Source organism: Podarcis raffonei, chromosome 5 (genome assembly GCF_027172205.1).
Source record: "Podarcis raffonei isolate rPodRaf1 chromosome 5, rPodRaf1.pri, whole genome shotgun sequence".
Classification (NCBI taxonomy): Eukaryota; Metazoa; Chordata; class Lepidosauria; order Squamata; family Lacertidae; genus Podarcis; species Podarcis raffonei.
Window position 1 is genome coordinate 25845628 of NC_070606.1, and position 26318 is coordinate 25871945.

The 26318-nt window shown below is 43.0% G+C and overlaps 1 protein-coding gene and 1 long non-coding RNA gene across 5 annotated transcripts in view; one reads left to right on the plus strand and one right to left on the minus strand.

The window, feature by feature from the left end:
• Positions 1–26318, plus strand: part of GRID1 (glutamate ionotropic receptor delta type subunit 1) — a 709085-nt gene that overhangs the window by 354832 nt on the left and 327935 nt on the right. The window lies entirely within an intron of this gene.
• Positions 1275–15533, minus strand: LOC128413844 (uncharacterized). Its single transcript, XR_008330485.1, has 4 exons — positions 15353–15533; positions 6881–7048; positions 5702–5751; positions 1275–1668 (listed from the first exon to the last, which is right to left on the minus strand). It is a non-coding gene; the product is annotated as an uncharacterized LOC128413844 (long non-coding RNA).

The window sequence follows — 26318 nt, forward strand, 5'->3', positions numbered from 1 at the left end:
GCTGTTATTGCTATCATTTCTGCTTAAGCAATTGATTGCTCTTATTATCAGTGTTAATTCGAAGAAGCTGATATTATTGAGTTTAGTAGAGTCTCCACCTGCATTTAGTATTCTGTAACTAATGTTTAGCTATAAACTGCTATGGGAATATCAGCTTGGAAGTGGGATACTGTACGTATTTGAAGAAAGACAAATGTTTGGCTTTTCCAGAATTGTGTGCAATGCTTTGACACTGTGTTTGCCTGCTGCTGACGTCTCATTTTTTGCCAAGTGGATGACAGCATGTGTCACTGATACTTGTATGATTGATCATTGCTTGTGCTGCTTGTTGTCTATGTTTCACTGTGCACTACACTGCCAGACTTAAAAAAGAAAAAAGAGCAACCTCCTCACTTCAGTTATATTAGAGGAGATGAAATCTAGGATGCCATGGAGGTACAATAAATTAAAAGTAGGAATAACCAAAGGAAGAAGTAAACAGAGAATGACTTCTCTGTTGGAACCTGATAAATTTGGGTGGATGCCACATTTTAACAAGGGGAGATTCTCATTTCAGTCTATGACCAGAGGAGGAAAGACCTCTGGGAGGAGTGCAGAAAGAAGAAATGTCATTGTGCATCTGCAGCAGCACAACTGGATGCCTTCATTTGCCCCAGCTGCAACCCAAAAATTCTCTCCCATATCCTTCTCTACAGCCACAGCAAGCGCTGTAACTCTCCAACAGTTTGACTTCACCCGCAAAGGGGGCACTCTTCCATAGTCTCCCGAGATAGATGGGTAAAACCATGTTTTTATTATAAATATTTTTATGTTAATTTCTTTGTGATATTTCATGGCAAGCAATACATGAAATAAATTAAGAAAACTGGGTGATGCAAAAAGAAAAAAGGAGAAGGAGAAGGGTGCCAAATCTGAGGAAGCAAAAGTTATGTTGAAAATTCATGGAGAATGCTCAGGAGAACTGAACCATGGAATGAATCTGTTTGTCACTCTCTCAGTTCTGTAATCTAAACCATGGGAGAGAAAAAACCCCCCCAAAAATCACATATTGCTAGTTTTCTTCTTCCAAAAAAGATGGGATTTGGACTTGATCTTCTTTTTCTGAAGTCTCAGCCTGTATGGCAAGGTAACTACTTCCCAAAAGAAAAACAACTTCCACACCTTCATTAGGGAAATGAAAAGACCACATATCACGAGGGCTTGGTAGAAACTATCCACCCTGTTTCAGTTCTTTTTTAAAAAAAATATAACTTTTATTAATTTTTCATTTAACAATATATAATCACACCATTATTATCCACTTTACCTCTCTGGCTCTTTAGAGCCTATCGATTTCCTTCCCTCCCGCCTTATGGCTGTCAAAGTTAACCTTTATGTCATAGCATTTTATACGTTTTCCAATTAAACTCATTACGAAATATCTCAAAATTTAAATAAATATAAAAAGGAAGAAAGTTTCTCATTACAAATTTTCAGTCAACCCTACTAGTGATGTTAATTGCTTACAATGATCTTTCAAATGTCATATAAATTTAGCCCAATCTTTTTGGAATACTTGATCGTGCTGGTTTTGAATTTTTCCTGTCAGCTTCACCAGTTCCCCAAAGTCCATCATTTTCATCTGCCACTCTTCTTTCGTTGGTACTTCTTGCTGTTTCCATTTTGGGGCTAAAAGAATTCAGAAACCCTGTTTCAGTTCTGTTGTTATTGCAATCCTGTTACTGTGGGTGAGATTGGTGGATAGAGCAGAGGTGTGGTTGATACAGGATACATATCGGAAGAAAGCTTAAGGGAGAATTTTTATAAACTAAGCCCAGTTTTTGAAGCCCTAGAAATGGCCCTTTTGGAGCTTTTGCCACAGCATATGCGTGGCTCTTTGTGCTTGGACAAGCAATAGTGAAACAATTTTGATTTTTGCACCATTTATATACTGCTCAACAAAAACATCACCACATGTTGAAAATGCAGATTTCAGTATGAAAACTGAAGCTCATGAGAAGTCAGCCTAGCCTTTCCCACAAAGCTGATGACAGTCTCAGTCTCAGAAATTTGGGTTATGGGCTTGAGTTGGACCTACCATCAGTTGGATTTTTATGGTGTCCTGGAATGTAATTCCACAGACGATTAAAATCTAACAAGAACTATGTTCATAGAGTAATAAAGATATCTTAATGAGCCAAAGGAATTCTATTATTAAAACTGGTGTTTAATGTGATAATAGAATTAACTGGCCCCATCATTTGACTGAATGCACAGAGCGTGATGCCTGTTGCACAGGATGTCCCCTGTCATTTCTTGTTGCATGTTCAGGTCTTGTTGCATGTTCAGCTCCCTGTAATTGGGTTTCCTTCACACTTCATTTGCTTTAAAGAAATTTTGGTATATTTTTCAGAAAGGGGAGGCTAATTATTTCACTGCATTATTGTGGATGAGAATCCCTTTGTGAAAGTTGACTAGCGACTCCTTTCTTGGGGATGTAGTCCTTGTCTGAGATGATTTAACTTATCCAACCCTGAAACTTACAAATCATTGCACATGGCAATATTTAAATGCCTCTTAATGTTTGAGGGGGTTTAATCCAGAAACACAGGAGCCTAAAGCTAGGACTAGCGAGTTGTCTGAGTACGTGGGTGCCCAGACCTTAGTCAAGTGGAAACTGGAGTAGGAGCATGCAACCTCGTCAGTCCAGGCAGGATGTATGAGGTCTCTGGGTTGACCAGGTATGATACAAACAGTGGGGACTTGACCTTTTGCCTGTTCAATAGAACAGAACATCCTGACTGTGAGAGCAACTGACCTAAAAGGTAAAGATAAAGGACCCTTGAGCGTTAAGTCCAGTCATGAACGACTCTGGGGTTGCGGCGCTCATCTCACTTTACTGGCCGAGGGAGCCGACGTTTGTCTGCAGACGGGTTTTCCGGGTCATGTGGCCAGCATGTCTAAGCCGCTTCTGGCGAAACCAGAGCAGCGCATGGAAATGCCATTTACCTTCCCACCTTCCCACCGAAAGCACTTTGACGTGCTTTCAAACTGCTAGGTTGGCAGGAGCTGGGACGGAAGCAACAGAAGCTCACCCCGTCGCAGGGATTCAAACCACCGACCTTCTAATTGGCAAGCCCTAGGCTCAGTGGTTTACCCCACAGCACCACCCGTGTCCCTTTTCAACTGACCTTAGGGGCCCTCAATTGGAGAATTCATACTCCAACTCAGGGGCATAGGAAGGGTGGGGAGGAGCTGGTCTGCCCCAGGTTCCATCATGGAGGGAGATGACAAATTATCAAGGAACAATTACTGCCCTACTAGGGCAGTTCATAAAAAACTTGTTTTTGAAAATGCCTGCTCCAAAGGTCTTATCTTACTACACTAGGGATTATATAGCTATATATGAAATTTCATGCATATCAGTTAATATCTTGACCGTCCTCCACGAAAATAGCTGTTTACTTGGCTGTTTTCCCATGTTATGAAGGCTGAAATTTCAATTCAGTGGAGCACTTACTGTCCCCAACCCTAACCCTGCGGAAAGCCATCTAATTAGACTTTAATTTGATTTTGACATGCTTTTAGGAGGTAATTTAATTATTGTTTGATTTTATACCAATGTTATGTATCTGATGTTAGCCGCCCTGAGCCCGACTTCAGCCGGGAAGGGCGGGATATAAATAAAAGTTTATTATTATTATTATTACTTATTATTATTCCTTTGTAAGAAAATATGAAATAACGTAAAACCATTTTTGCAGGCAAAAAAAAAAAAAAGAATCAATGGGGGGGGTGACAAGAAATTTTGTGCACCGGGTACTACCTGACCTTCCTACGCCTCTGCTCCAACTTTGAATTCAAGTATGGCTGTTAACAGTCTCGCTTCAGTCCAGTCAATAGTTTTATTGAAAATCTTCAAGCAGAATTCAAAATAGTTATTCTACTGTAGCACATTTAACTATATTATTATATTGTGATAAATGGGCATTTCATCCTTCAGTGAGGCCTGCTACAGTCTACCCCATGCCAGTGGTGCAAATGTAGCTCAGTAGGCAGTCCAATAGTCTAATGTTCCTCAGCATGAAGCAAGAGGCAGAAATAGTTCTATCTTTGATTGCTTGGTAATCAGATCTTTCCCCCTTTTTTGTATGTTCGTCTTTACTAGTGGAAATCTCAAAATAATGTTATGAGTTTTTTGTGGGTGTTAAACTGCATGCCAGACCCCTCTAATCCCCAGATCCAGCAAGTGTTAAAATCTAATCAAGCCTTTTAATTCCTGGACTTCCTGGTGAGGTGATGGGGGATTAAGGGGCTCAGTGTCAGATGGCAAATGGGTGGTGTCTCCTTTGTCAAGAGAAAAAGGCAGAGTTTTGAGTGGCAGTGATGTGAGTGAGAGGAAAAGCAGCAAACTGGAGAGAGTGTCAGAGCAATGTTTGATTTCTGCTTGAATCCAAGGCTGTGGCTATGGGAGAAATAGGACCCTTTTGGGGTGTTACTGCTGTGAACCCCTCCATTGCAGGCTCAGAAGGCATATATGTGTAAATAAACCATATATCATAAAGACCCCCACAGTCATTTCCAAAAGGAAATATGAACCCTGGGTAAGCTCCTGGGACCTCTGGAATCTCACACCACTCTGGGATTGGGGTGGCATGCAACATTAACATATGTCATTAAATTAATTGGCACCATCAATACTGTTTGACTGATCATAGCAACCAGCGAAGGAGAATTGGTAAAAGCAAGATGAATTTCTGTCTTCAATGGCTGTCACAGTAAATATTGTGTGGTAGGCACCCCTTACAATTGTCCTTCATGATAGGGTTGCCCTCTATTTTGCACTATCATGTATGTTCTCCAATGGAATGGGTGGAAGTATATATTTAAGATTGCCCCTTTTGTTCCTGTATGTTGTGAGAGATTACACTGGGTGGAATTCATTTGCACAAGCATTCCAGTTTTAGGGGACATGGGGAAGGAGATGAAGAGAGGAAAATGTTGTTGAGCAAGGGGAAGAACTTCTGTGGACAAGTCTGGGTAGGTGGATCCTTCTCATAGTTTCTCTGAGAAGTCTTCTATATGGAAGGATGTCCTCTACCATATTCCTTGACTTGGAATTAGTCTATAAGTTGCCATTTTGATAAGAGTGTGTGTCTGCTTGTCCCATCACATAAACATGAAGATTTCAGTTACTTCTCAAATTGAAATAATTATGCCATTACTGGTCAAATCTTCCTTTGAAAAATGAAATATTTATGTGCTGGTTATAGGTTCTCTGTCTTAGTACTGGAGCAACCATCAGCCTCACTTTCCAAAAATTAAAAATTAAAAAATCAAATACTATCTGTTTTAAAACTATCCAGTAACTTAAACTAAAAGGTGGATGTTCTTAGGTTGTTATTAGATTGAGAGACCAAGGTAAAATCTGAAAAAAAAACCCCACTATATCCGGTATATGAATCCATTACTTGGTTCAAATGCTATATCTAACAATGACATTTGCACTGTGAAAGTCAGTAGGGGGAAAAAAATCAATGTGTTTTAAAGGCCAAAATCCAGTGGTAGATATAGACCACTGAATTGAAGATCATCCTTTTAAAAGCAGATATATTTGCTATTAGAATATTGTGCAAGAAGATGCTTTTAGGTTAGCTTTCATCTTTCTATTAAAATGAAAAGGATTTCTCTAGAGCAATCTATTGAAAGAAAATCCAGTTACCTTGACTTTGAAGATGGACTTAATGATGGTGCTGAATTTAAAACTCCGAGCTGAAATGACAAGGGCAAGTTTAATGTTGTTTAAAGTAGAAATGATCTGTTCTGTGATATTTCCGAATTTTAAAATATATAGAATATGTATAATCGTGCTGTCAAGAGAATTCAAAGAACATTAGCCAGAGACAAGTATGTAAATGTTCAGATTTTGCTCAATCCACAAGCCTCAAGCAAGCTTTTCCTTGGGATTCCCTTTTCTTCTTCAAGGTGGCTGTCTCTAAAGCTGAGTAACTTTGCAATTTTTGACACCCACACTTTATGCAGTGAGTGTGTTAGCTATGTTCACAGTAGCACTTGGTGTGGACAACCCCTCACATTGAGGGGAGGCAAACCTGTGATGAACAGGTAGCGACTGTGCTTAGGAGCTATGCCTAACCAGTGCATACCCACAAGATGTTTGCAAGCATGTACTTCCCCTTCACAGTTTATTTATCTGTCAGCACGAGTACTAATATACATGTAGCAGATATGCTTGTGACGTACAGCGTGAATCGATTCCTCGACAGTTCTTGCTCCCCTTGTCTGAGCAATCCCATCACTGTTTAGGAAAATGCAGATGAGAAGACCACCTTCAAGTCTAAAAGCCAAGATTATTCTCTAAAGATAAAAGCAACCAAGGGGAAGCATTGAAAATTGGAAAATATGGCTGGGGAAAAGATGTTTGTGGAGCAAATAGAAGCTTGGATGGAGGCAAATTACAGTAGGGGTAAAGGATGGGGGGGGAGGGACTCAGCTCCCCTTTCCCACAGCACTATGGCCCTGATCTGAATTATAGACACACTCCTGCCATTTTTAAAAAAATTTATCTTCTTCTATCAAATTGGAAGAATCCTGTTGATTGGATCTCCCAAAACATGGCTAGTTTAGCCCTGAGAGGTAGCCTATTAAGAGAAGGTACTGTTAGTGGAACAGATGTGTGAACCTGTAATTTTTTGCAGGCTGTACTGAAATTCTGTCGGGGTCTATTCAAAATTTCTGTAGATGTTTCACTTATGAGGAACCTTCCTCATTTACCTCAGTTTTTACTCAGGATGGAATTCCATGACAACTTGGAGGTATACAGATTCCATACTGTCTGTCCCCAGCAAGCTTTTCTAATATTATTGGGCTTCTGTGAACTTACCTCAGAATTCCTTTGGATGATTTGTTTGAAGAAGACACTTCAAAATGTCCTCAAATTTTGCTTTAGTCAAATTTGTGAAGTCAATTCTAGGCTTCTTTTAAATCACTGTAGTCTCCAGTGGTCTATGCAAGTAAATTAGAAGACCTCATTATTTGTTGTTGAAGAAAGCTGGAACATAAATATGATAAGTACATTTAAATTTTGGGGTCCAGAAGTAATATTTCACTACCTCACTAGTTTCTGTTTACAGTCTACTTTTAATAGTCAATCTGTAGATATTTGAGGTTTAATTTGGGAATTACCCCCAATATATATATTGAGTCTCATCAACAATAGTATTTTTAATGCTATGGCTTTTTCTGGTGGCAGTAAATGGGGAGCTTTGCTTATAAATGGTTTTCTCTGAGGCCAGTACTCACATTTATGTATATCTAGATTTATCTGCACCTGATGACAAGTAATTAAATAGGTGGACTCAATACATTGAAAAACACTGCATTTCAGATGTCATGAACTGATACGAAAGTTCACACATACAGCTCTGCCAGTCATCACTTGATGGTACAGTCACAGAGAGGTAATACATGAACAGCCCTGAGGCCAAAGCATAGAATAGCAGGGTGGTGTTCAGTCAGAATTGAGAGAGAAATATTGTGGGGGATGTGTGGAGTGGCGTGAGAAGAGGAGAAACTTTTCTATAGTTGATCTAGCTCAGAAATTCCATTCATATATTCACAATATTAGTGATTTGTTATGTCTGACGTATGAAGGATGCATATATAGCTGAGATGACCACCATGTGTTGATTGGGCTGGACTTTTAATTTTTTTAAGGATCTATCCAAAATCTTGAACTGTAGCATATTTTCTGGCATGCCGGAGTACTTTTTAGATTGGAGGTAGAGCCAACAGCTAGTGGAACTTGAAATGCAAATGTGCATTGTGCAGTTGTGATGTTATAATGTATCTCATCTTGCCAGTGGGAGTGAAACAGCACAGGGACTTAGTGCCATTTAAAAAAATATATATATTATTTCCTTTGAAGCCATAAGTTTAGATGGTGCTACTCAATAGAAAAAGCAGCTTGATCCCTTAAAAAACAATCAAATACTGCTGCATTGCTCTGGAGAAAAGGAATCAAACAAAACCATTCATTTCAAGCCCAATGTGTATTTGGAGAGGTCAGGGAGGGAGAAATATCTGCCAAAGAGAATGAGCTGTAATAAGAATGAAAGCTTTTGTTTTTCAGCTGTCAGAGTAGATGTTAGGTTAGTAAATATTACAAATAAAAGGCATGGGAGCCCCCTCTCAAACAGGTAACTATCACAAAGTGGTATCACAAACATATTTATGGAAAGAACTAATTCATTCCAAATGATATTTTTTTAAAAAAATAAAAATCAAATGTTAATTTGACTTTGGAAAGGGGATCTTGTAATCTTCCCAGCCAATGTACTTATTATTAGTGGTAAGCTGCAAATCGAAATTACCATAAGTTTTTGCTGAGATCCATACCAAGCCCTTTATAGTAAAGGGAGCTGAAAGATGGCAGAACTCTATTTGCTGTGACAATGGGTTGCTATAACACAAATTCAGAAAACATGGCTAAGTCCTCTCATTGCCCATTCACCAGTGCCATTAGCAAAAGCAAGAGGTTTGGGAGTGCACCAGGATGTTGTTGAGAATAATGAATGGCTCTCCCTTTTAAAAACACAAAACACCTTTGATATGTAAAGGTGTCCTCCTTTGTTCTGCCGCTGTTCACTTTTATTTCAAAACACTCTGGCTCCCATCCAGATATAGCCATGCCCAACTATGCTTGTGTAGCCTGACACAGTGATTGGTGGTTCACACCATGCAGTGCAAACAGGGCCCCCATTCAATACCTCATGTCCAAAGATTCAGGGCAACGGAGGTGCCCAGGGCATCTAGCCTGTGCCCACATTTCCTGATCCAGCAAGGGCCACCTCTGTGTGCGATATCTCTTGTGTTGGAATGAATGGTCTCTGGCCTAGAGGTGGACAAATCAAAGAGCCCATTTTGCAAATGTACTGAGCTGATCAGAGATGTTTTCTTATGCGTTTGATGGGTTTTGTCTTTCAAACAAGAAGCTGGGCTGCTTTGTGCAAAGTCCCTTCAGTCTAGGCATTCAGATGTCGGCGCTTATTATGCATATAATCAATCACTCCTCTGTCTTCCAAGCTGGTTGTCTGAAGTCTTGTATAGAATCTTACAATGGGGATGCAGATGCCATGTTCTGCAGGGGTGGGGGATGGGGAGAGCTTCATTTGAGATCCCTTGGCTTAGTTAAATTGTAAAATTGTCATGTTTATAGTGTGTATAAACATATTCAGCCAGACAAACATATATTCAGCCGGAACTAAGTTCCGGCACCTCTCCAGTGGGTGCTATTGCCATTCTAAGAGAACAAGGGAGGCATTCATGGTGAGTTCCAACTCCTCTTTTTCTAGATATATGCCTCCCTGATTTGGGAATGCTTAAGTGAAGTTTTCTAAAGCTTCTTCCTATCTGTCAAAGCATGAGCATTGTTCTTTAACCACTGAGATATCCTCTTGAGGCTGACTGTTAAGAGTCTGAGAGTGAGACAGCGCCACTTTTCAACAAATATGCAAGCAGGTTCAACTGTGCAGTTTGCTCCAAAGATACTGTTACGCTACTTTTACAAAAGGGAGTGTAAGGTCCTTTTCAATAGATTTTTGGGTACACCTTACTCTGCTTGCAGGAAAGACACTTATGGTGCTGTTTCATAGATTCCACCATTTCCCTCCCCTATTCAGTTAAGCTTGGCCATGATCCAAAGCATGCTGAGCGGCTTCAATATGTCCATTGGAATGTTTTCCCCCCTTTTCTGAACAGTAAACATCTTTCCCTGTCATAAACGGCATCCCTCTCACAAGTTCCAAAAGTGGTTTGGTATATTGCACAGGAGTCAGCTTTTTAAGAACTCTCTCTCTCACACACACATTGAATACATGGAACTCGTTGTACGGTGTATTGAATCTTAACCTTTAAGGCTGAAATTATTCTGAGCTAAAGCACTAAAAGTGAGTATCCCTCCCACCTTTCTCCATTGTACTGATGTGAAATTCGAGGTTGGTCTTTATCAGTTCTAATGACCTCTTTAGCAACATGGTTGGTTTCTTCCCTGGTAAAATAGTTTTGGGTACTCCTATTGTCATATGAAAGCATAAGTCCTATCAGACTTGTCTCATCCAGCATTCTATTCAACCTTCAAATTGTGTCTTCTAACACAAGGCAGGTCTTATGTGGTTGTTTTGGTTTTGTGGATCAGCTCAAGGTGTGAATAAAGGAATGACTGCATGTCTCTGTTGATTTCAGCTCTTCAGAAAGCAGTGGTCTTAGCATATCAGAAATTAACTGTGAGTCAGCCATGTAGTGCTGCAGCTAAAATCCTAGGCTGCATCCAACAGCATATTGTCTGGCTCATAAGAGGCAATTTTGGACCACCCCTTTCTGCTTTGATCAGGCTACACCTGGGGGACTGTACCCAAATGAAGGTAACAATGATGGCAAGTGGCATAAGCTCAGCTCCTATTAGGAAGGACTAATGGAGCTGGCTATGCTCACCCTGGACAAAAGATGATTAAAAGGTAATATGATAGCCATTTTCAGGTCTGGAGCAAATTTATGTTGATCCAGAGGATAGGACCCAAACCAGTGAGTTTGCTGCAATAGAGGGGTTTCCGAATTTATGTTAGGAATAACTTCCTGATGGTACAAATTATCTGATAATGGAACAGACTTCCTTAGTAGATGGTGGATTCTCCTTCACGGAGGGTGTTTAAGTGGACCCTGGATGGTCATTTATCAGGAAAAGTCCAGTAATGGCTTTCCTGCATTGGCATAGGGGAGTTGACTAAATGACCTTTGATGTCCTTTTCATGACCCATTTCCTCATCATTGCTAGATTAACTTTCCAGATAGTTTTTTGATTATTTAGACAGGAACCTAATAAACTCCAAATCTAATAAACATTTAAGGTCAAAGTAGACACATGATTAGGATCTCAAGTGTCACTGCTTTGAAGGACACAGAAGTGGTGCTTTAAATCCTTTCTTTCCTTGCTCTTGCCCTGATCTAAATCACCCTCCTACCAGAAGCTACCATTAGTGCCATGAAAAACAAAAACAAACCTCTCACACACAAAAGCAGGTACAGAATTGCTAGACTCATTTGGCCTTAATTGAAATGTCGAAACATCCATATTTATTTCTTTTCTCCTTGCTTCATTTCTGTCCCAAGGAGTCCACCCAGTTCCCTCTCTCCTCCATGGTAGGTCATTGGAGGAAAAGGTTCAGATGGACCTAACTTGGTATTTTCTAGGCATTATTTCCAGCCTCTTATGAGGTTGTAAGCTCTCCTGTTGCACCACCCTCTGAGGAAATACTCCTCTACCTTTAAAAGGGGTGTGTGACAAGCAGCAGAAATGCCCCATTGATTCACAGAACTTTACTGTCTCAAAATGTAATTTTGAATGCTGTATATTCTGTGACTGTAGCATACAGCCCCCTCAATATAGCAAATAGCATTTTCAATTTCCACAAGGTGAAATTGATCATACTTTTGTATTGTGGCCTCTTCTCACATCCCCCTCTACATGTTCAGTAAATCATAGAGGGAAGTGGGATAGTACCATCTGGCCCTGCCTCCAATCTCCCTTGTCTGCTGGCACTGCCTCAGGCTTCTGCCTTTGAGCAGAGCATAACACACATGCACACACCCACACCCTTGTGTGCATAGCATTGGTTTTCGGCCAGTGTGCTGTGGCTCCCTGGGGAGACTTGAGGAATGTTCAGGGGAGCCCCAGGGGCTGTTCTTTCATTAACTTGCAGCCTGTATCTCCCTGCATGAGCTTTTTCTCTCTGAGGAACATTCAGAGGATACATGCATTCCCACTTAAACATGAGTCAAAAATGGTGCCGAAAAGGGGCGGAACAGGGAAATCCCCACTTATGTGCATCCTGTAATGGAACCCCAGTGTAAGCGGCTTCCACAGGGGAGTTTCAGAAAGAATGTGGTTGGCCAAGGGAGTCCTGGATTCAAAAAGGTTGAAAACCTGTATAGGGCCTACATATATAAATGGGAAGCTAAGCACAGTTATGATTCCAGAAGTATGCAAAGCTGTATGCATATATGTGCACACAGTTGTATATGTGCAGCACCTGCAATTAACATCCTGCCTAATGTATAGAGGTAATGAAATGGTAATGAAAAGATCCCTGCTTCTTGGGAGAAAAGCAATGACAAACCTAGACAGCATCTTAAAAAGCAGAGACATCACCTTGCCAACAAAGGTCCGTATAGTTAAAGCTATGGTTTTCCCAGTAGTGATGTATGGAAGTGAGAGCTGGACCATAAAGAAGGCTGATCGCCAAAGAATTGATGCTTTTGAATTATGGTGCTGGAGGAGACTCTCGAAACTCCAATGGACTGCAAGAAGATCAAACCTCTCCATTCTTAAGGAAATCAGCCCTGAGTGCTCACTGGAAGGACAGATTGTGAAGTTGAGGCTCCAATACTTTGGCCACCTCATGAGAAGAGAAGACTCCCTGGAAAAGACCCTGATGCTGGGAAAGATGGAGGGCACAAGAAGAAGGGGACGACAGAGGACGAGGTGGTTGGACAGTGTTCTCGAAGCTACCAACATGAGTTTGACCAAAATGCAGGAGGCAGTGGAAGACAGGAGTGCCTGGCATGCTCTGGTCCATGGGGTCACGAAGAGTCAGACACGACTAAACGACTAAACAACAACAACAATGAAATGGGGCTGGCATCTGTGATCCCACTCACCTGCAAATTTTGATTGGAAACATGAAAGGGAAAATGAGAAGAGCACTAGCATGGTACTCTTCTAGAACTACCCCTTTATATATTGCTTACAATGTCTGTGAGGCTAAGACAAGCTACTGAAGTAGATTTGGAAACAGGTATAGTTTGTGCCTAATTTCACACACGTGATCCCAAATAGAGTGTATTCAGAGGCGAATTTAGGGCAGCGTGACTGGTTCTGCCACACTGGGTGCTGAGTCTAGGGGGCGTCACAGAGTGTCACAACTATGATGTACTGTGTGAGCAGAAGAGAAGGTGAGAGGTGAGGTCCCCCTGAATTTTGGGCACCACTGAAATTTCAGAGTTCAAAGTCTATTCCTAGCATATTCTTCAAGGCTTTGAATTTATCGCAAGATATGTGATGTCCTCATTGTTAAAGAAATGTGCAGATATTATAAAGACATTAGGTCTCTCTTTCAAGGCACCAATTTCTTTCTGATAATTCTCTCATAAGGGTATAGTCTTGATTTTAGAATTGAGGGTCATACTGACCCACCCAGCATTCACATGCTATCCTGGCTCTGTTACGCTGCTGCGGTAATTGAATAAATCTTAATGTGAATGCTAGAGAGTGAATCATGCTACTTTAGTATTCCCTCCCTCCCCAATTCCCCATCCATTTTCAAAAAATAAATTCATCTCACAAAGGTTACCCTTTCGGCTTCCTTCTGTTCTTGTGTGTCTCCTGAGTGAACTTTGTTTTTATGCCCTGATGACAGGCTATACAAATAAATGAAGATACAGTAGGTGTATTTTTCTAAGAGGTTGAACTTCAGTACACACATCAGAAATGGGATAGTCCAGCTAAAAGAAATATGAAATCGAATAAATTGCCTGCTGAACTGTGTTGGCTGCAAATGTCTCTCGCAATGAAACACTGTGTCTTAGCTTTACAGGGATGTAAAGTGAGCATTTTGATAAAATCAGGTTAGGAGTGTGTGTGTGTGTGTGTGTGTGTGTGTGTGTGTGTGTGCACAGGCGTGCACACACAAAGAGAATTCAGCTATTGCCCCCAAAACCTTGCATTTTTTAAAGTACAAAAGTAATGCAATTCTGTTTAACGTATAAGATTATAAACCTCACAGGCCGTCTTCCTATCCTGGGGCTCATCAGATTATGGAGCAAGATGAGGAGGAAGGCAAACATGGAACAGAACTGCATGGACACTGTCATGCAGTTGAGTGCTCTATGCATGTCTGGAGCTTGTGATCAAATGGGATATATGTGCTGCACCAAGTCCTTAGGAGAAGGTGTGTTTTACAAATGTAAAAATTCCAAACTAGAAGCAGGCCAGAAACAAAAGGATGCAGCCTTTGTGTTAGGAGAAGGCAGGGGTAAGTAAAGGAAACCATCTTGCTGGATAGCTCAGCTGGCTAGAGCAGGGGTCAGCAACCTTTTTCAGCCGTGGGCTGGTCCACCGTCCTTCAGACCGTGTGGTGGGCCAGCCTATATTTTGAAGAAGAAAAAAGAACGAATTCCTATGCCCCACAAATAACCCAGAGATGCATTTTAAATAAAAGCACACATTCAACTCATGTAGAAACACACTGATTCCCAGACCGTCCGTAGACCAGATTGAGAAGGCGATTGGCCCGCATCCGGCCCCCAGGCCTTAGGTTGCCTACCCCTGGGCTAGAGCATGGTGCTGACAACACCAAGGTTGCAGGTTTGATCCCCATATGGGATAGCTGCATATTCCTGCACTGCAGGGGGGTGGACTCAGTGACCTGCAGGTCCCTTCCAACTCTTTGATTCTATGATTGAAGGTAGCTTAAAATCAACTCCCAGTCAACATGATCAGGAAAGTACGGCGTTGTAGTCCATTGTAGTATGTGGAATACACCATGCTGGCTGCCTCAAACATACATAAACTAATTTCAACATTTGCTATATCAATTTATAAAGAACATGGACTATTGGTGAAGCTGTGATGTGTGGAGCTGGACAGGAAGCTATGAGGACCTGAAGGGAATTGGACTTAGATGATCTTTGTGGTTCCTTCTAACTCTACGATGGTATCTCATAAATTCCAGACATTGTCAATTATTTTGAGAAAAAGAAAGCTTTGCAGCAGATATCACATTCTGATTTATTTTTCCTGTATCGAATACCGCTTCAGAGATACTGAACACGACTGAATCTGTTAAAAGCACATTAAGCACACTTACCATTATCTCAATTTTCTGACTCAAAATTTTCTATTAAAATTAGTGTGGTTCAAACTGAACGGAGAAATTACAGATGTGGAAGAGTGGATCATATAAAATTGCTTCTTTATTCATTGCATTACACGTTAACTGCATTAACATTAACTGGCGACCCAGTTAATGGGAAATGTATCCAAAAGAGATCTCTACTAGCTGTTTTGCAACTCCCTGAAGAAAGCCTTTAAATATGCACTGGTCGAAACACATTGGGCTGTTTTAAAAATAAAATCCTCCTCCCCCCCCCAGCACCATGAGACACGTCCTCTTTTAGTCTTAGGTTCAACAATGGGTGTGCTCACCCCACACTCTCTCATATACACTCATGTACACACATAGGCAGACATGTACCCAGCTCCCACCTCAGCTGGTCAATGAGTAACCAACATTCAACATACCTCACAGCCAGATTCCCATGGCTGGTGACAAGGCAAATTCCTCACTCGATGTCCCCCAGGTAACAGATTCAAAATCTGCTGTGGACTCAGTTGCACAGGATGGAAGGAAATGATTCTATTGAAGCCCTGATGTGAGTATGGAGGATGACAGGGCTACAGTTGCCACATCTCAGTCTTCCAAAGCCTGAGGCTGACTTAGTGATGTCACAAATCAGTACCTGGTGATGTCACAATTATGTGGGATGGGCCAGGGAGCATGGCCAACTGGACAAGCTGGAGATGTGAAAGCCCAGAAAAATGGAGAGGGGTGGCAATCAGACAAATGGCCTGGAGATTTATTTCATCTGAGACCTAACAGATCTACTTAGGGCGAACTGGAATTGCAAGTCCCAAATTGTGGCTTGTGTTTTAAAGCAACCAGTTGGTGGGCAGGTTCACAGTTGAGCAACAGGATGCAGAAAATTGCTGGTTACTATAAAGATATGCTCATGTGAGTGGAGAGAATGACAGGAGAGAGGAAAGAGGAAGGGGAAAGGGAAGATGAGGAGGCAATATATCAAGTAGAATTCAGGGGTGCCCAAACTTTTTTCAAAGAGGGCCAGATATCTGAAGCAGACTTTGCACATGCCTGAAGTGGGTAATAACATTAATGGAGGCTAGGTACACCCTGATAACAACCAATTAATCCTCATTTGCATAACCAACCTTTGATCCCTGTTTCAAAGTAAAGAAAGCCAATTTCTGTTGGTAAGCTTGGTTGGTTAGAGCCCAATGCAGTTCAGGTAAGGTGGGTTTGAACAGTCTCCACCTCCACCCTCACCAAACTTGGAAAAAGGGGTGGTATCCATAAATTTCTGCATGGAGGGATGAGTGAGCTATTAAATGGATGAAAACTTGCATTTCAAATATTGCAGATGAGTGAAAACAGGGGACATAAGCTGTCCACACTTTCTCTTGCCCCTCATAAGTTTGAAATAATTTTGAACTGAACTGAAAATCACTGTTACAAAAAGAGAACAGGAGTGAATTTAATTTTCCCTCTAATTTTTAGTTCATATTCCTCAGAAGTCCACTGTCTTTGTTTAAAAAATACAGTTTTGGGCCTTCCTTGGGTTTTGTTTTTTTAAAAGATGTTGTTTATTCACACACAAAATGAGATGCATCTACATACCACTTAGATATTGAAAATCTGCATGAACTTGCTATAATTCTGGATTGTTCCCATCTTTGCTTGCATATTGCCAGTTTACAGAGGTGTGGAAGATGATAACAGTTAAATGCCGGTCCTCTTGATATAGAATCCCTGTGAGGTTGAGAGGGGTGTAACTACCAACTTAAGGCCCTGAAAGTAAATTATCTCTCTTACTCCTGTTCCAACTTATCAGAGCTAAGAAAACATAGAAGGACTTTCTGAATCTCATTCTCGAGAATATTCTCCATCACTAGGTACAACCTCTTGACAATTTCTGGTCAGCGGGTTTGTGTGTGAGAAACTAGAAGGGATGGAAGGGGGTATTCTGAAGTACTGTAATAATATACTTCAATATTGTGTTGTAGGGCTTACACATCTAGCTTTACGAATCATGTTTGGCTTCTTACATCTAGTGCTATTTTGGAATATTAGCTAAGAACACGAGCCAATTCAAATTTCATTTTGGTCATGAACTCACTAGGTGGCCTTAGGCCAATGGTTTGTAAGTGGATCTGGCAAGCGGGCCAACTGTCAATCCACCCACCCACCCACCTGTCAATCACCTGATAACAGGATATGTAATGCTTTTTTTTTTTACAAAAATATTTTTGCTGTCTCTGTATGTTGTCTGCTTCCTCAAAGCATTTTTTCAGAAGTTTGTGCATATTCCTCACACCTTTTAATGTACATTTACAATGAAACTGCATCCTATACATCTACATATAGGGTGAGTCCTTTAAAAAAGTCCCCGTGGATACAGAGTACACATGTTCCACGGCGCCTCTTTTAAAAGACTCACCCTGTACAGTGTGCACATACACACAAATGCATGCACATTTTCTATAACTTTTGTGTGCAATGAAATCTAGGTCCTTAAATGACCTGGGAAAATTGCATTGAGGTTCAGACTGCTGCCTCTTCCATCCATACACATCCATACAGAAAGAGTAGGAGAAAGATCCTCTGGTGGTTTTCCCCTAGTGATAGGACTTCCTTTCCTTAGAGGAAATCCTTGAAGGATTCCTCTCCCTTTTCCTGAACATTGCTAAAATGAGTATGTGACCTTCTGTTTACACTTTCTCTTCAGTGTTACTGATGCTGTGAGACATTGTAGCATGATGACTTGTAGTATAGTAATCGTAGTATAGTTAGCAGTCTTTTCAACAGGTTGGAGACTAAATTGATCAGCCAGAATACCACATTAATTAATATTCATATGAATGTAAGAGTCGTGTCATTTATTTATTTATTTATTTATTGTATCTCTGCTGCTTTGGTTTTTTTTAATAAAAAAATCCAGAGTTATCTGTTTCATAGAATGACATTCAACACTATTGCTGGGTAGCAGTTTTACTTTCCAATTCCTAAACAACCATTGTCTCTTCTGCATCTTAGGTTTGGAAACAATTATTTGTTTGCTCTGATTAGCTGCTATTTAAAAGCATCGTTACTTCAGCACATTGTGTAGCTGTAAAATTTCCCAGATCGCCAAAGGAGCTATAGATCTCAGAAAGGTGTGTACTGTGCAATACAACACAATTTCTCCTGTCTGGCTCTCTCATGATGGATTATGACTGGTGAATTAGAGGTCTGATTTATTGTGGGTCGGTGCATTGTGGGCAATGGTTCGTAGTGGCCATGATGTACCAGAAGCAGAGTTGATATAATATTTTAAAATACTGTTTTTCTCCAACTGTCTCCTTCCTGAACATCTCATTTGTATTCCTTCCACAGAGGTGACATGATTATGTTGGGATTGAATCTGCCAGGATCTTGTTTGGAGTGCTAATCATATTTGCTGGTATCTTTTCATTAGCATTTTAACCATTACTTTACATAATTTACCTTCTAAACAGTGTTGATTTTTTTTTTAACATGACATTTGATGGGCTGCATTAATTGATTGAATTAATTTCACTAAAATAAAAAAAAAACACAGAAATGAAAGCATTAAAACAAATATGTGTAAAATGTTTACTGAACATAGATTTAAAAAATAGAACTGCAAGGGATTGGCTCACTTGTTGAGCATGTAAACCAAACATCCCAAAAGACCTTACAAAAGATGAATCATAGCTTAATAACCAGAGCAGGCTGCTGCTTCTATTTTTGCCGGTCCCATATTTAGATGTATAGCAAATGAATCCAGCTATTTCTCCCTTGAGGCCTTATTTATTTATTAAACTTAATATTCCATATTTTATCCCAGAACCCCAGAGCAGGCTAGAACAACAAATACATAAAACAGTAATGAAAAATAATTTACAATCAATTTCTATTACCTGAGGAAAGTCCCATACCTGTGGCAAGGTATTAAGCACTCTGATCTCTAATGAATAACTTTTTATTATGAATGGAATTTTGGATAAGCTTGCATTTCCAAAACAAATTATAATTCTGTTCACTTTTCAGTACTCATGTCTAAATCTGCAAAGCTTTCTGAGGTCCAAGTAAACTGGAATGCTTTCCTTTTGATCTTGTAACATTCCTGATTTTATTTTTTATTTTTTTGTATTTTCCCATGCTTCATAACGTTACTCATTTCCCCTCCACTAATGAAGGCACCGTGTTTAACTTCTAATGCCAGAATGATTAAAATGGATTAGCAGCTAATCACTGCTAAAGATATCCATCCCATTGAGGGAGACTGCGACAGAAAACCAGCGAATTACAGCTATCAAGAGATTCCATTCTTTCACATGTGGCTTGAATTGGGGAAATGGGCTAGGAACATGGAAAGCTACCACCACACAACCTGTATCTAACTTAAGAGTTTTCTACATTGAACTGGCAGTGTTTAAGGTAGGAATCATTTGCAGCCATACCTGGCGACACCAGCAATTGAACCTGAAAGCTTCTGCATGCAAAGCAGATGTTCTACCACTGGGGTACAGCCTGCTTTCCCAGGGTTTCTAATTGCAAAACCACTATTAATTAGCAGACCAATGTTGGGATGTTTGTGCTAACATCTACACATTCTTTATGAATGGCCACTGTTAATCATATAATTGCAACTGCCTGTGCTTTCTGCATTTCATTTCCCTCTGAGATCAGTGCTTACAATTTCAAGCTCCCCCATGTGTATTTATATCAGCAAATTTGTATGCATGAGGCCTCTAGTCTACTTTTGCCGTGATAAATTTGGCAGTTGCCCCAAGACTCTTTAGTAACAACAGCCTGTAGTCTGTGCTGCATGAGTCTAGTTTTACAGGAGGGGTGCCCAGAACAAGAATCTGTGGAGTTTGGAACTGACAGGGTCAAAACTCCGTGGTGTCCTGTATCTGGGAGGAGGAGGAGGAGGAGCTTGTCGCAGAGCAGTGAGTCACAGCGTCTCTCTGCTTTCAGACTTGCTTTCACTTCTGCCTGAGAAGCAGCTCAGCTCAGAGGCTGCGAGTGTGCTTTTGGAGCACGGCTGAGAATGTCACCAAGTTCCGATGGAGTGTGACTGATTTATGGCTTGTAAATAAACGCTTCTAGAGATAAGAACCGAACTGTCTCTGGACTTGATTTATCCCTCATCTCACACGGACACAGGACCGCTGCTACTCTGCTCTCCTGCCAGGTCAGCTTCCGAGCAGAGCGACGCAAGGGAAGCGTGACTGGACGCAGGGGTTTTATTACCCGCAAAGGTTATGGAGTCCAGTCCAGAAGGAGCCGGCCCCACCCATGCATGCTACTGCTCAGCTGAGTGAGAGAGAGCAGAGAGAGCTCTGCTTCTTGAAAGCAAGTGTGGACGCTTTGCTGTTGCCCCACCTGGAGGGCGTTAAATCGGCTCAGGCCGCCTGGCAGGTGCTGAGGAGTCTGTGCGAAAGCTCAGCAGGAGCCAAGGGCCGGGAGGAAGCCGAGGGCCATGGGAGCAAGCCTCAGGCCGAAGTGGGAGCCAGACCAGAGGGGGCTAGAGGACGCCCAGAATGCCCAGTGGGGGCTGGGACTGTGCTGGCAAGCTTTTGCAATGCTTCGACACGTCTGTGTGATGGACTGTGTGCTGGAGAGCGGCTGAGAGCTGTGAAAGAGGGCACAGGCTGCACCCCAAGAAGCAGTGGGGGGGCAGGCCAGGCAGGCCATTCCAAGAGCTCTGAGAAAGCGAAAGGCTTCGAAAGTTGTTTGTGCTTTGAGACGACGTCCAACAGCGCTGGGAAGCATCCGCTAGAGGCCCAGGCTGCCAAGGACACCGGCTGGAGTGGAATGTCAACAAAGCAGGTTCCCGAGGCCAGTTCCCAGCAAAGACGTGGGAAAGCAGCAGGCCAGGAGAAAAACAAAGACAGGGCGTCTTATCACCTCACAGCTGCGATGGCGTCTCTGAGAAAAGGCAAAAGCCTCAGTCGGGGGGAGGCTGTGGCCATGGCAACCGATGGGAGTGCGAGCAACGCCACGGCATCTTTGGAAGACAGCCAGAGACACTCTTTATCTCTCGTGGTCGATTCAGGAGCTTCGCATTGTCTGGTGACATCTAAAGGGCTCCTGAGGAACTGCAAGACAGTTAAAACTGGACGCTATGTTACCTTAGCAGATGGGTCTCAAAGACCACTGACTGAATCTGGGTTTCTTTATTGTTCTTTTATAGATCATTGGGTGCAAGCTTATGTGGTACCAGAGCTTGCCCACTCTCTTTTAAGTGTGCCGGCTCTTATGGCTGCTGGGTTCGATGTTCTGTTCTCTAACAATCTGTGTTCCTTCTACAGGGATGGGAAGAAGATCTACAGTGTCGAGAGAAAAGGCACACTCTTTCTGGTGGAGATGCCCATTGAAGATGGGGCTGGTGGGAAAATGGGGCTGGTGGAAAATGGGGCTAGTGGAGAGTCCATTGACGACGCGCAAGGGCAGTGCGCTAATGTCCCACCACACCATGATTGTATACACTTATGGCACAGGAGATTTGGGCACGTAGGGTGGTCATATGTGAGGAAGGCCACAGGCAACACCATTGGGTGCAGGTTCAAAGCATGTGACAAATACCTAGATTGTCAAGCCTGTAAGCAATCAAAGGTCACAACATGCTCATACCCCAGGTCTGAGAGGAGAACCAGTAAACCCTTTGAACTTGTCCATGCAGATTTGTCGGGGCCCATGCCGACACCTTCGTTAGCTGGATCTAAATGGGTTTTGCTTCTGGTTGACGATTTTTCTAAACATTCGTGGGTTTTTGCGCTGCAACAGAAGTCAGAGGCAGCTGCACTGATCAGGGATTGGATCACAGCGGTAGAGCTACGGTTCTCTACCAAGGTGATTTCCTTTCAATCTGATCGGGGGGGGGGAGTTCACAGGTTCTGCGCTGCAATCGTTCTTCAGGCAGAAGGGTATCAGTCATCGACTGACGGCCCCCCACTCTCCGCAACAGAATGGGGTTGCAGAGAGAAAATTTCGCACGCTACAGGAGTCAGCGAACGCTATGTTGGCAGACTCGGGTCTGCCACAGCGCTTTTGGGCTGAGAGTTATAGGACAGCATGTTTCCTGCAGAACAGGGTGTTCAATTCCAGTGTAGGGGACACACCGTACTTTCTGCTTCACCGGAAGCAGCCGAAAGTAGGTTTTCTGCGCACTTTTGGGTCTACGGCTTGGGTTCTCATTCCAAAGGCCATGCGCAGAAAAGGGGAGCCAAGATCCAGGAAGATGATCTTTGTAGGCTATGAGCCGGGTTCAAAGGCGTGGCGCTTTGCATACCCTACTGGCAACCAGTCCAAGCTGCTTATTAGCGGCAGTGCTGAGTTTTGCGAGCAGAGTGGGTGGAAGCGTCTTCACGGGAATCCGGAAGTTCTGATAGACTCAGATGAGGAAGAGGAGGAGGGTGAGGCTGAACCTGTTGCTGAGGTGCACAGTCCACAGCCACAGAGTCCAGAGCCGGGATCTCCAAGGGAGAGGCTCCGTATCTCTCCAAAAGGGAGTCCCAGGACCCCTCCACAGGTCTCTGTCAAGTCTGAGCTAAGGAGTGAACCATCCTCGCCAGCAGAACCAGCTGTTCGCCCTAAACGGCGCAGCAGGTCAGAGGGGGATGATTCTGACATAGAGGATAGGAGGGTTGATCCAGGTGAATCAGGCGCAGTTCCAGAATTCACACTGAGGAGGTCAGCAAGATCAACCAAAGGGAAGCCACCTGAAAGGTATGAAGCCACGAGTGTCTGGGTTGGTGTGGCTAGATGTGAACCTGAATCCTTTGAGGATGTTCAGAAGTTGCCTCGGGAAGAAGCCAGCAAATGGCATGAGGCGATGCAGAAGGAGATGAACTCAATGGAGTCTCTTGGAGTGTTCTCACTCACACAGCTGCCGGCTAACCAGCAAGCTGTAGGCTGCAGATGGGTTTACCGTCTTAAACCCACAGAAGCAGGAGAACCACAGTACAAAGCGAGGTTAGTGGCCCGTGGATTCACACAGAGAAGGGGTGTCCACTTCACAGAGGTTTATTCGCCGACCTCAAGGGCGGAGACTTTGAGAACGCTTTTGGCGATAGCAGCACAGAGAGGTTGGAAGGTGAACCATTTTGATGTAGATGTCGCCTACCTGAACTCAGATCTCCAGGAGGAGTTGTACATGCTTCCTCCTCCAGGGTTTGAAGTCAGTGAGCCAGGCGTCGTGTGGCGGTTGCACAAATCCATCTATGGATTACGCCAATCTGCCAGGAATTGGAATATGTGCCTACATGAAGCCTTGGAAGAGCTAGGTTTTAAGAGATCTCTTGCAGACAGTTGTCTTTACATTAGAGATTCAGGCTTGCAACAGCAAGTGGCTCAGGTGTTTGTTGATGATATCTTGCTCATGGCACGGACAAGTGAACAGGTAGAGAAGTTTGCTAAGGAGCTTGGAAAGCGGTTCAAGCTGAAGCAACTTGGAGATGTCAAGTCCTATCTAGGCGTAGAGATCACAAGAGCAAGTGATGGAAGCTTTTTGCTTCGCCAGAAAGGTAAGATTGAGCAGTTGCTTGAGAAGTTCAGGATGTCTGATTGTGCAGGTGCCAGATCACCCATGGAGGCTGGTTACGTGAAGGAGTGTCAGCAAGTAGAACGCGTGGTGTTCGAAAACACTGAGCTCTTTCAGTCAGCTCTGGGTAGTCTGTTGTACCTGTCACAGTGGAGCAGACCAGACATAGCGTTTGCTGTCAATCTGCTCAGTAGAGAGGCTTCAAGTCCTAGTGTGCAGGCCTGGAATGGTGTTAAGCGGGTGCTACGTTACCTGCAAGATACCAAAGACTTTTGCCTCAAGATGTCAGCTGAGGGCGATGTCAAGCTGACCGCCTGGGTGGATTCGGATTGGGCTAACCTTGAGGACCGCAAATCAGTGTCAGGCCTAGTGGTGAAGTTTGGGGACTCAGTGATTGGGTGGAGGTCCCGGAAGCAAAGTCTCATAGCGCTTTCATCTACTGAAGCTGAGTTCAGTGCGCTATCAGAGGTTTGCAGAGAACTGGAGTTCTATGTGTGTTTAGTTAAGGAAATCTGTGGAGAGGATTGTCTGCCCGTTGTGGTGCATGAAGACAATCAACCATGCCTCAAATTGGCTGAGACAGGGCAATTCAAGGCGAGGACCAAACATTTAGACATACGTTTCCAGAATGTATGTCAGAGCGTTCATGAGGGGCTAGTTGCTCTGAAATACTGTCCCTCAACCAAGAACCTCGCTGATGGTTTCACAAAACCGTTAACCTTCCAGAAGCACGAGGAGTTCTGTGAGGGTCTGTGTATGGGGAAAGCATTGATGGCTACTGTCCCCAGGACAAGAGGGGGTGTGGAGTTTGGAACTGACAGGGTCAAAACTCCGTGGTGTCCTGTATCTGGGAGGAGGAGGAGGAGGAGCTTGTCGCAGAGCAGTGAGTCACAGCGTCTCTCTGCTTTCAGACTTGCTTTCACTTCTGCCTGAGAAGCAGCTCAGCTCAGAGGCTGCGAGTGTGCTTTTGGAGCACGGCTGAGAATGTCACCAAGTTCCGATGGAGTGTGACTGATTTATGACTTGTAAATAAACGCTTCTAGAGATAAGAACCGAACTGTCTCTGGACTTGATTTATCCCTCATCTCACACGGACACAGGACCGCTGCTACTCTGCTCTCCTGCCAGGTCAGCTTCCGAGCAGAGCGACGCAAGGGAAGCGTGACTGGACGCAGGGGTTTTATTACCCGCAAAGAATCATCACCAGAGGCATATTTAGGGGAGTGAAACTGGCTTGTTCACACTGGGCGCAGAGCCTTGAGGGTGCCACAACTGTGATGTAAAATGGAAGGCAAGAGGCAAGCGGCACCAAATTTTTGTGTTTTACAGGGTGCTGCTGAAATTTGAGACCCCAAGGTCCACCACTGTCATTGCTGATAGTGAAACTACCCCCCCATCACTGTGTTGACATCAAAATACCAGGAACCCCATGCTGCAAGGGGTGATGCTGGGAACAGGCTTCATTGTTTGGCCCTTGAATGACAACAGAGAAGTGGGCGATATAAAGAGTTTCCTTTTTAGAGTTTTCCAGAGTGCCAAGGGTGAAGTTCATGATAATTCCAGGCTCTAAGAAACTAGACAAAGCCATAAGCCATTGCTAACCTTCAGAGCTGTGCTATTGGTTCTAGCCTTGAAGAAAGGAACTTGGGCTTCCTCCATTATATTCCTTGTCCTGAAAAATAATGAGGATACTGGGTAAAATTTGGACCCCAGGTGGCTGAACAAGTTGATGGAGTACAAATGGTTCAAAATGGAAGCTCTGAAGGCGATCACCAAATCTATTGATCAAGGTGACTGGATGGCAACAAGAGAACTGTTGGAAGCGTATCTTCATAACCCATTCAACTGGAGCCACAGGATTTCTGGTATGGCAACCAGTGTTACCGGCACAGAGCTCTCCCCCTCATCTCTGTCCTCACCTCTGACTCCAGGGTTTTCACCAGTTTCTTAGTAGCCCTGATGGCTCATCACAGGACCCTGTGGGTGCAGGTTCCATTCCTGTCTTGATGACATTCTCATCAAGGCCCTGTTGAGGGGACAGCACAGAAGAGAAGTCCAGGCTCCACTATCCTGGCTCAGGACACATGGATTTGAGGTGAATTTGGAAAAGTGTGAACTGAAACCCATGCAGAACATTGTCTACCTTGGGGCCCAGATTAATGCTCACTAGTTTCACATCTGTCTCATGCAGGAGTGAGTGGACATAATGTATATCCCAGTAAAGGAAGTGAAGTAGTCAGAGAATTTAGACAAAGGAGATGGTGTTGGACTTTCGGAGGAAGAGAGGAGAACTAGCCCCGCTGTACATTGGGGACGGCTTTGTGGAGAGAGTCTCTTCCTTTAAATTCCTAGGAGTTTATCTCAGTGAAGACCTTACTTGGAAAATAAATACAACCCAGGTGGTTAAGAAAGCCCAACAGAGACTGCATCTCCTCAGAGTATTGCGGAAGAATGTCAATCAACATTTGATGATCTCCTTCTACCAGTTAACCATAGAAAGTGTACTTTCATACTGCATGGTACGCTGTTTGACATCATCTGATATGAAGTGCCTACAGAGGGTGGTGAATATAGCACAAGATATTATGGGCTGTCCCGTGAATCCGCTGGATGAAATAGTGGAAGAACGTTGCCTCAGGAGAGTGAAGAAAATTCTCAGGGATGATTCATACCCTGGCCGGCACTTTCTTGATCTCCTGCCCTCAGGCAGAAGATATAGAAGCATGATTAGTCACACCAACAGGGTAAAGAATAGCTTCTATCTGTGGGCTGTTAGGCTGCTGAATGAAAAGATAACAACAGGGCAACTGACTTTCGGGTTTGGTGGGTGTGCATCGGTAAATGAGGGGAATTAAGACTAA